The sequence below is a fragment of the Pelodiscus sinensis genome, chromosome 5 (genome assembly GCF_049634645.1).
Source record: "Pelodiscus sinensis isolate JC-2024 chromosome 5, ASM4963464v1, whole genome shotgun sequence".
Classification (NCBI taxonomy): domain Eukaryota; kingdom Metazoa; phylum Chordata; order Testudines; family Trionychidae; genus Pelodiscus; species Pelodiscus sinensis.
Window position 1 is genome coordinate 56,540,560 of NC_134715.1, and position 11,491 is coordinate 56,552,050.

At 40.1% G+C, this 11,491-nt stretch overlaps 1 long non-coding RNA gene across 1 annotated transcript in view; it reads left to right on the forward strand.

Moving 5' to 3' along the window:
* The window catches only part of LOC142829603 (uncharacterized), a 301,783-nt gene that overhangs the window by 208,994 nt on the left and 81,298 nt on the right, over positions 1-11,491 (forward strand). The window lies entirely within an intron of this gene.

Consider the following 11,491-nt stretch of genomic DNA (forward strand, 5'->3'; position numbering starts at 1 on the left):
CACAGCTTTGCATAAAAGTATTCATCTTTTGTTGTCTGTCTGAAAACGGTTAATGCTGGTTTCAAATATTATCGTCACATCTTCCAAATAGCCAGTAAGGTCTGAATGCTAGGAGTGGGGAATATTGAGAAACATGAGTTAAGACAGATAGAAGACATTATGTCCTAGTTTAATTTATTTAGATATATGTAACATTTCTGAACCAGAATGCTAGATGGCAAAAACAAAATGAAGCAAATAATTTACAGACAATGCACACCAGAATCCAGTAGACAGCTGTAGCCCAGTTCCCAGCTACGTCCCTCCCCATATTTCTCTCAAACACTGTTCCAAATGATTCTTTAACTGCAAAAATATTAAATCCTAAAACCACACTTTCCCTCATCAAATGGCCTTGACAGCTTTGAAATATGATCAAAACCCCATTTTAATACAGGGACCAGAAACCTTCCTTGCAATGCAAAGACTGAAATGTCCGTTGACAGTAGATAATAAAGTTCAACAGCACAAATTGTTCTTCTCAATTAAATGAGCTCACTATTTAGTAGATTTGCAGTGGTTAGCTTGGCATGCTCAAAAATAAACCACTTAAGCAGATTTATTATTTCCATATCTTTATCACCTTGTTCCATGACACAGACCTAAAAAACTGTTTAAAATAACATAAGGCCAAGGAAGCGATAGTCTCCAATCCTGAAGTTACCCAAAGCTTTACCTGCTTGAGGTTTGCAGGGTCGGGCCCTAAATATATACCACATTTTATTTTGTACCACTTCTATTTGTTTAAAACCTACTTGCGACTATGGGCCTAATTCTGTTTTCATTTACACTGTGTTTCATTCTACTGACTTCCATGAAGTCATGACTTATGGCAGGGAAAGATCAGAATCAGTCCATTATATCTCTAGGAATATATATAAATTGTAAAACTAGAGTATACGCATATCTAAACTACTCCCAATCTAAAACTTGAGCAAATGGAGGAATTGAGCACCTTGTTTTAGATTAAGTAAATCTGGGTTATGGGTTCGTCTTCTTTTTTTTTTTTTTTTTTTTTTTAAACTAACAGGGAAAGTAAATTCCAGGTCCACTGTTGGAAACAACTTGCCTGTAAGCCCTCAAATTTTCAAATCTTAGAACATCTAGCAAGAGTGCACTAATTTACAGTGGTATATGGGAAGGGAGGTAGTCTCTCAAGGCTATATTGGGGTTTTAACCATTGGTATAGCTGCAGGAGTGCTATACCCGTACAAACTCTTGCTGTTGATGTATTGCACAAGGTAAGAAGTGCCCTGCACCAACATGCTTTATCCTGATCTACACTTCCAATGCATGTCTCCTTTTAGATTGGAATAAAGCATCAACACGAGGTGTTTGAACTAGTGCAGCTACAACAAAGTCTAAAATTTCAATGAAGAAAAGACCTCACCCTAAGTAAGATTAAAATAATGTAGTTGATACTGACCTGGCTTGAATTGAGGAAGCTGCAGCACCACTGCAACGTTTCCAGCAGCCAACAAGTCAAGCTGCTGCTGCTGCTATGGCCCTATAGTTTAGCACCATATAAAGTGTACTATAGTAACATAAACTGGAGGCGACAAAGGTCTGGATAATGGTGCCAAGTTCCACATCTGAGAACAAAACGTCTTGATTATCCTACTAAGCACAGGTGAAATACACAATCTTGGCTGTCAAACTCTATGAATCTCCAGAACAATCAAAAATACTGCTACAACATGGACCTCTTGAGGAAGGGTAGACAAACATATGAAAAATGATGGATGAGACACCACCACCCCACCATATTCTCTAGATGATTCTTCCCAATCAGCAAACACAACTTCCTCCTGGTATCCGGACTGGGCCTCCTCCAGCTCATTCCTATCCAAATAGTATTCTCATGAAGGAGACCAGGAAAGCAGTCACCACACCAGCGTGATCAAATGGAAAAAGCAGATATCACCACTGTGCTGGCACTACATTTCAAAAAAAGGACACTCTGGCTGTGTCTAAACTACATCCCTTTTGTCAAAATTTTTTTTGAGCAGTACAGAATCTTTCGAAAAAGGGATTTATTTTCGATCGATCCCTGTCTAAACTGCTGTTTTTCTTTCGAAAAGCCCCATTTCGAAAAAAACCATGGCTGCCATTATGCAAATGAAGCACAGGAAATTTAAATCCGGGCTTCAATTGCAATATCAAAGTGTCTAATTTACATCCCTTTTTCGAGAAAAGGGACGTAGATTAGACATAACCTCTGTCTCCCTTCAGAGAAGTCATCCTTACACTGAGGCATTAATCAGTGTTTATCAAGAGATGGTTTGTTGAGCCAGGTCATTTGAAGGATGTCAGCATCGGTATATCCTTCCCTAACTATCTTCAATAGCCATGGACCAAGCATCTACTTGATTTCATTATCATTCCCATGAGAGGCATGAGTCCTCCTCACACACAGTAGCTGAAAAGTCCAACCACCCATTTGTAACTTCAGATGCCCAAAACTCACTAAATGTCAGCCAGACCTGATGTGAGGTTCATCCTCTTCAGGCATTAATCTGTTCATATCAACCTGGTCATTCTGTCCAAACAAAAGCAGCCTTATCTTTAAAAAATTAAAAAGTTCAAACCATAGTTTCGAAAGTGTTGACATCCTGGAAGCACCCAGCTATCCACAAACAGAAGAGTTCCACTGGATAAAGCTTTGTGGATGCTATTAAGAGTCAGAACAAAACCTTCATGTCGTAGGGCTTTATATATTCTATTTGCCAAAATCCATTGGTCTTAGAGAAGGACAATTGTGACCTGCAAACCAATCCTTGATATAATCACCTCTCTACCAATCTGACCCCTGAAAATGACATGTAGGAAGAGGACATCCATGGAGCATTACTGAGAGTTGTAGAAACAGATGATCACATTGTAGCACCGAGCAATCTACAGAATAGTTCACTAGCACTCTCTCCAAAAGATATCTGAAGATATCCTGGGTCCATTCTTTTAGGAGGGAATTAAATAGGCCCTCTACTGATTGTACCTAAGATGAGCTCTTACTTCAAAACCAGAAACAGAGTTCAGCAGGCAGAGGTATCATCCTCATCCTCGCTCATTTCAATCTAGAAACAAGATTAAAATGTGCTTAGATTCATGCTGTATGTCTAAAAGCCACCTGGGATATGGAAATGTTTATCCTGGTGGTTATGAGAAATTAAATCTATCCAGAAAGGCTTTTATGTACAGAAATATTGATATCATCCATGAAAGTAGGCCTGAGTAATCCAATACCAGACTGGATAAAACTCAGTCAGTTGGGAGTATAAGGTGGAAGGGAGGAACATTATCAAAACTCTTCCCAAATATATCTCATCAAATAAACTCAGACAAATCCATTTTCAGACAGTGAATTCTTTGCAGAGTCTGTATTTCATTATGTATTTTTACTGTACCAGCACAATAGGGCCCAAACCTGGCTGTGGCCTTGAGGCGCTACCTCATTACAAAAGTTAAATAGTAAAAGTAAAAAAATAATAATGCATCTCTTAATGTTTCGGAAACATTCAAAAATCTCGCAAGGAGATGGGTACTTCCATGTTGCACTGAGTACCAGACTAGAGAGAGGTTAACAAAGACCTTGCTGCAGCATCTAGTCAGGATTCAGTTTTATCTAAAAATCAGGGACCTCAATCCATGATGACATCATGAAGAATTATATTTTTTATCATCTTCCACTCTTGAAGACAAGTCCAAAAGCAAACCCTGATATATCTCCACAGTATAGCAACAATGCTTAACCTGATTAGATGCCATATAGGGCAAGTCTACACTAGGAAATTATTTCAAAATAGTTATTTTGGGAGTTATTATTTTGAAATAAGTTATTTCGAATTAGTGTGTCCACATTACAGGAAAGCCTTGAAATTACTCCAAGGCAGGTTCCCTTAATGTGGATGTGCTACCTCGACTTAGAGTCCCAGAAAGCACTGGGGAGTAATTACTTTGAATGACTCTGGGGAGTAGTTATTTTGAAATAGCAGCAGTGGAGCATCTATGCTACTGCTATTTCAAAGTAATTATTTCAAAATCAGCATTATTCCTCATGGAAAGCAGGAGTTATTATTTCACAATAAGGGGAGTTATTTTGAAATAATTCCCTAGTGTAGACCAGGGCATAGTGTCCAAAGTATCACACGGTATTACCCAAGTAATAATTTACAGAGTAAGTAACAAGAACATCTTAAATCTCTTAGTAATGGAAATGTTCCCAACTGAGACACTTTTCAGAAACTTTCAGAAAGTCCCAATAAGACCATCATTAAAAATTATCTTGTCACCATGTTACACCTATCCTAATCCCTCTGCCCTCAATCCCAATGAGGAGGAGGAGGAGGAGGAGGAGGAGGAGGGAGACTACAAAAATCTCTTTTCCTTCTTCCTTAAATCTATTAGCTGTCTCTAATAGGACATTACTAATAACACAGAAATAAAGAACTGCCACTTCCCTGCAGAATATGATCAAAGATCCTTTGAATTATACCCACAACCTTTTTCCTAAATTCACACTTGCAAAGATAGAGGGCTTCCAAACACCCAGTCCCTACTACCCCTGAGATGAAGATGGTTGGGAAGTAGTGTAGGAAGAGCCAAAGAAAAGTTCCCCAAGATTCACTCTCGAGACAACTAAATAATATGCCCTCTCTCCTTCCTGCCCAATATCCCAACAGTACAATTCCCTCTACATACACATAACACTTCACCTTCCTATTTTCCGGTCAACAAACCACTTAACTGTCCTGTACCTTACATAATTCCTGTCCGAAAGAATCACTCAACAAAACCCAGATTTATATTTCCTTACTCCCAAGTGGTAGTGATGCCACAATGGGTGTACCAGGTGGCACAAACTGGAGGAGATTGTTAATCTCTTTCCAATAGCTTCTCCCTGCTCTCCTTAAAATGTGGACCACAGAAATGACAACAAATAGATCAATAAACTAATAACTGAGTTGTGTCAAGTGATGTCTCAGAGAAAACACCTGAGAAGGACCTCTAAACCAAGCCAGTTTTTCTGTTCACTTGTAAAGTGAAAAGCACTAACTACTTTCAAATTCCAACTCAGTGGGATAACTCCTACAGTCTTCTATCAGAAAGAACGCCCTACAAGTTAATGGGAGTTTTGCCTAAGTAAGGATTAAAGGATTTGGTCCATACTTTGCTTTATCTGCTGTGCACAATTGGTGGATCATTATGTAGCTCTATAAAATGAAAAATATTGTCTTGTAACACAGCATGTACCAGAGCATTCTGCTTTCTTCAGAAATGGCTATTAAATGCTAAAAAACTGAACTGCCTCTTTAAGCCTTTGGCTATAAATCTTGTAAAACATATTCGCTGCTGGCTTTCTAAACTGCCAAAAGGCTTCTGAGAGTAGAATTAAGAGGGAAATCCAGATGTATTTTGCAGGTATGATTTTCTCTCTTTTTCTTTCTCTCTTTTTCTGTTTGTTCTTAAGAGCTGTTGGTTGTAAAAGGACAGGTAAAGTATTTTAGCTGAAAACATTTAAAAAATTCAAAAGATGGGATACTATGCTCAGAATTGTCTATCTGTTACACAGTTGCTAATGGTTTGGTGTACACAGATAAATTTTAGTAGCATTTTTTTATTCTCACTGGATATAATTCCTTTTTCTGGGGAAGAATGTAATGTTTCAAGTGCTTTTTCAACTTCTTCTAAGACTGTTTAATTCATAGACTATGGAAAATTCAAATCTCACAAGTGATCATCCCTAGAATCCAGAGATTAGGTTTCCATTTTTAAATCAAACTGGATTTTGAGTAACTGAGATTCACAGTACTTAATAAAAAATGTAAGCTATTAAAAAGAAAATTCCCACTCTTACAAACTAGGCAATACATGGGAACAATGCCCTGCTTTTGCTTTTGATTCAATGTTCACTCTAGGCAAGTGATGCATTTTAATTGGGGTGCACCGCTTAATACAGAGACGGAGGGTTAAATTTTCTGCTGGCATCTGAACAGCTTGTGAATAGGCAGATTTGGAGGGTAGATTCCAGTCTACACAGTGAGCATTTGTGTACACACGTGCATGGGCAAATGTCTGTTTTCTTGCACAACTTACATGCATGGTTTTTCTGGGAGAAAGTTTAGAGGCCATGAGTAGAAATGGAGCCAAGAAAAACGATCTTATCAACCCATGCAAATGTAATTGTAACAACTTGACATTGCAGTGGAATCAATTTTTTATATTATTTCTCATCTTACAAATATCCGGCAGCTTTTGAGGAAAAAAAAGTGAAGAAGTGTCATCTCAATTTCCATTACTTTATTAAGTGCCTTTGTTCAGGTGATGTCTAGAATTGGATCACTTCACATGTCTTCAGCAATGGATGGAGCTAACTTATTGCCAGTAATAACAATCTAATGGGTTTTGGAGCTCCTAAGAAGAATGTCTATTCTGGCTAGAAATGGTAGAGCAGCATAACAAATCTTCCAAAGGACTACGCAAAAACCAAATGAAGTACTAGGAAGTGGGGAGTCCTGGATACTGAAAATGCTGACTTTTCATTTCATTTGACAGTGACATACAAGCAAAATGTTTGCCTGAGGCAGCAAAATAATAAAAGAAAATTTAGGCAGAAGATTAGGAAAAATGTCCTACTGGTGAGATCTATTTAGTCTGTGCAATATCCTCCCAAGGGTAGACTAATTGTTTGAGTAATTTAAAACTGAACTGGACAAAGCACTGGAAAATGTACCGTGAATGAGGCACAATCCTGTATTAGCAGGGAGATGCACTAGATTATGGAGTAGGTATTTTCCACTGCTGATTTCTATGATTCTATGAGAAGTCACCAATGATACCATCTTGAGAGTAATGGATTGTTGAAGACTAATATGCTGAGTCTGGATTCCAAGACTGCAGCATATTAGACCAGTAACACCTAAAAATGATTGTGTGTGCACACTGGCCGCAGTTCAGTATGGTTCTTAAGCACGTGCCTAACATTTAGATAGAGGAATAGTCCCATTCACATGCTTAAAACTAGGCATGTGCTCAAGACCCTTGCTGAATTGGAACTATATAGATTTCAGTAAACTGAAGATATACCGATCAGCTGGTCGTGTCACACAAATATGAAAAACTGGGTATGTTCATATTAATTCTAGTAGAATATCATAACGTCATCCTTTAAAAATGTGGAACTGCTCCATTCTTCTTTTGGAACCAAGAGGAGATTGGCCACTGATTTCAATGGAAGCAGGAGCATGCTTTTATTTGTTTTCCTTTTTAATTTATCAAAAAGTCAAGGACTTGTACATTATTCATAAAAGCCTAGACAAAACATTATATTGGATTACTATGTTTCACAGGAAACCCATATCCCCCAGCATAATTAACTCAGACAGTTGAATATAACCATTCCCCCATTTCAACCCATTTCCTAAGGGAAAACATGGTACGATAAATGGACCTTATAGCATGGCTGCATGACAACCAAATCTGGGCTCAGTCTTAGGTACTAGAGGTACCAAAGGACCATTCACTGCAAGCAGATTGCACTGCCATGGCATCACAGAAGGAGAGAGAGATGTTTTCCAGAGTAACCAGAAACCAAACACTTTAGGGCTCAGAACTATCATTCTGCATAGATTATTTCGAAAACAAGTGGAGATGTAGACAGCATATGGGTATATTGTGTTTCTGGTGAAAAATGTCACTTATTCAGCAGGATGTCCTGGTCTGAAAACAGGTGAAGTTTCTGCACAGACTTCAAAAGCAGCCATAATGGCAAAGGTGACAGACAATAAAGAAGGCAAAAATGGCATTCAGTCCAGCAACCATATTGTATCTCCAACAAAGAGTTGAAAAATCCAACACCCAGTCATATCATTGCTTTTATAAAAAATATCCAAAATGCATTTGCATGCAAACATGGTACTGTCTAAGCCCTGGAGGGATAAAAATGGACAATGAGAAAGACAGATACATTTTACTTTAAAGGATTTCAGCACAGGGCTGGTGATAAGTTGTGGGATTCTGGTTGTTTCGAATCTGTTAGTTAGTTCTCAGCACCATCTCTGTGACCTATCACTGTCACCCTGCATAATGGAAATGTTCAGCCAGGAGCGAATACCTTGGGGTTTTGATTGGCTAAAATGAAGGAAGCACAAAAATATTTTCAATCAGCATTGGAACAAACTTCACATTGCACAGCTGCAGTGAAAGTACCGTTCCTCTGAGACCCTCTAGAATTTGATTAAGGTATAAGTAAACTTGACTCGTATTTTATGAATGTTCATTTTTATGATACATTTTTTAAAGGTACAGCATAGATTTTCATCAAGTGGAAGAAATGAGCACTATTATTTTGCCGTGACTCTTACGGTTCTAACATGAAGCAATTTTTTACACCCAGCTAAGGAAATCAGGCTCGTTGAGCCACGAAATGTAATGCCAAAGCTTTGAAATTAATTCTTTTTATGTTATTCAGCAAGAAGTAATGCAAAAATGTCAGGCTTGCACCATGAATTGAGGTGAGAATTGTGGTGATCTCTGGATTTCTTTAAGAACAAAGAAGTGAGGAGTGGAAGGGGAGAGGAAAAGGATGGCTGCAAATGTTACTGAAAGGTCTATGTATCTTTTGGCACAGAAATTTGACACTACAGTACAAATAAATGATGGTTACATAAACACCATCCTATACCATCCTTGTTGTTGTTGTTGTTATTGGCTGGGGTGTTTTGTTTTTTGCAGATGCAGACTAACACAAATACCCGTCTGAGACTAAGTAAACTTAGTGCCTAGCAAACTTAATATCTGAAACTAACATGTCATTTGTAGAAAACTTTTTTAAAAATAAACCTTCCAAAAATTTTATAAAGTACCATAAAATTAAATTTCCATTATTATTTAGTTACACAAGACCACATTTTCCTACCATGCTATAGCAAGTGGGAAGGAGACTATAGAATTTAATAACTTAAAGGGATATTAGTCACCTCTAAGCACAAAAGTAGCCAACTATCCTTGTAGGGGCCAAGGAGGAGGTTTTTTTTTCTGAGCATGCTTTATTCAACAAGGGATATGTGTATGTGATTGGTATTAGGCACTGTGGTGGGAGGAGCTCCCCAGCTCACCCCTCGCCTTTCGCCTGCCCCAGTCTCAGTCCCTTTGAGTCCGCCGGGGGGGGGGGCACCCCCGGTTCTTTTGGTCTCTGGGTCCCCTGCGCTCTGTTTGCGCTCCCCGGCCGTCGGGCTCGGAACGCCCTCCCCCGCACTTGGCCTTCCCCGGCCCTTGGGTGTCCAGTCTGGCCGGGCTCACGCCTGCCCGCTAGGTCCGCTCCGCCGTCTTGGGCCCGCCGATCTCGGGGCCGGTCCGCGGTCCTCCCTGGTTCGGGTCCACGCCTGCTGGTCGCTGCTCCCCATGAGCTGCCTGTGGGGAGAGGGAGAACTCCGCCAGCCCTCGCCCCCACTTCCTCCCCTCTTCCCGGCCCCACGGCGCTCTTTTGAACCGGCGCGCCACTTCCGGCCGTGCCGCCACAGCCGTCAGTGGCTTCCGCGGTCCTAGGGCCCGCTCTGGAGGGCGCGTCCTATGCCCTGGTCCCCTGCTGGGCTGCGGGTTCGCCCTGCATCCGGGCCGCCGGGCGGCTGGTGTCCCCCGAGCTCTCCGCCCGCCTCCAGCCCCCCGGGCCCTCCGTGTCAGGGCTGAGAGTGCGGGGATGGTCTTCCCCGTCACAGGCACCAATAGGCATGTTTAATTTTGCTAACTTCCAGCACAAAAAGTGCAGAAGTGGTGAAATTGTCATCAAGAAGTGCTAGATATGTAAGTTTAGGACTTTCTCATACAACATATCTGTGCAACTATGTGAAGAAACAAAATGGCAGCTACATCTAGAATAATATACATTCTGTTTTCCCTTTGAAGCACATCAACAGATAGGTTTCCTGGGAGAAGGAAAACTCTGTGAGGCAACCCTTGTAGATTTCCCCACACTTGTGGTCTTTGGTAAAAAGGCAGGTTTTGGTCCCTGAAGAATGAATGGAGAGGGAGGAACACACCCTTGGAGAGATATATATATATATAGACCCCAGAGCCAGGGCAGAAGCACAGGATAATACATTCTTAGCTAGTAATACTTTCATAGATAATACATTCATAGCCTAAAGTGCTATGATAACTTACACCACTTTAGGATTTGTCCCAGCATACCAAGAGAGAGATACTCCCCTATATATATATATATATATATATAGGGGAGTATCTCTCTCTTGGTATGCTGGGACAAATCCTAAAGTGGTGTAAGTTATCATAGCACCATTCACACTAGCTAAGAATGTATTATCCTGTGCTTCTGCCCTGGCTCTGGGGTCCCCAGCCCCTCCTTTTCCACAAAGAGCTACATCCTGAACAACAGAGGTGTAGAATATTTCACAAATAAGCACCACTAAAAACTGATGACAAAGACATGATGTACAAAGGAAAACAAGCATCAACTCATGAGACCACAGAGGCATGGCAACCACATGAAAAAGTCCCTAATTGAAACCTAGCAGCAGGAGTATAACTGAGAGGGGGGCATATAGTTAAGCTTCTAATAGCCATGTTGTGATGGCACTCAAGTTCATGGCTGCTCAGGCCCATAACTCACCCATCATTTACTCTGCACTTTTGAAAGTAAAGAAGTGGGCGTGCAAGGGGCTTGAAGCTCTTGTTCTCAATGCAAAGGCCCCTGCCTAATGCTTAATGTCATTTGCCTTCACACAGAGTAACTTCTTACACAGTGGCGAAGTGCAACAACTTTACATTCTGTGCTATGCATTGGGTAATAACTTGCAGAATCAAGGCCAAAGTGATCATTATGTAAACACAACTGGAATTAAATAGCTGTGTTTCCCCATGCCATGGGTACTTTTTTTTTCCTGAACAGGTTTTCATAAATTAAATTTGTACATGACTCTCCCAACATGTTTTGCAGTTTTAAAATGTTGTTCATGATGAGCAACGGATAAACACATCTTTAAAAAGGTGAAGAAAATGCATGCCCATTAGCAGAGTCACTTAGTAATCCATTGTTAACAAGAGGTATCATGGGCTGGTAGTGCAGTGCTTTTGCCAAGAAGAAGATGGAGTTTCACAAGGAGACATGGAATCCATGTCCCTTGCAGATGGAAACTAAGCAGGGTTTTCTGTATCTGAAGGAGAAGACTTATCCTTCCACAAAAGAGAATTCATATATAAAGATGCAAGATGGCAGACAACAGAGAGAAGAAGACCTAAGTTACAGTGATTCCATTGGTCCAAAAAATAAAAGATTAGATAATTAGTAACAAATTCAACAGCAATCAGAAAACAACATTGTTTCTGGAGTTACCACATATTTTGAAAGTCAACAGCATGCCTGGCAGTGTAAGGCAGGGCAAACATGTAAGAACTGTATTAATATATAAACCAGAAATTCTGCAAACCTTTCCCTGCT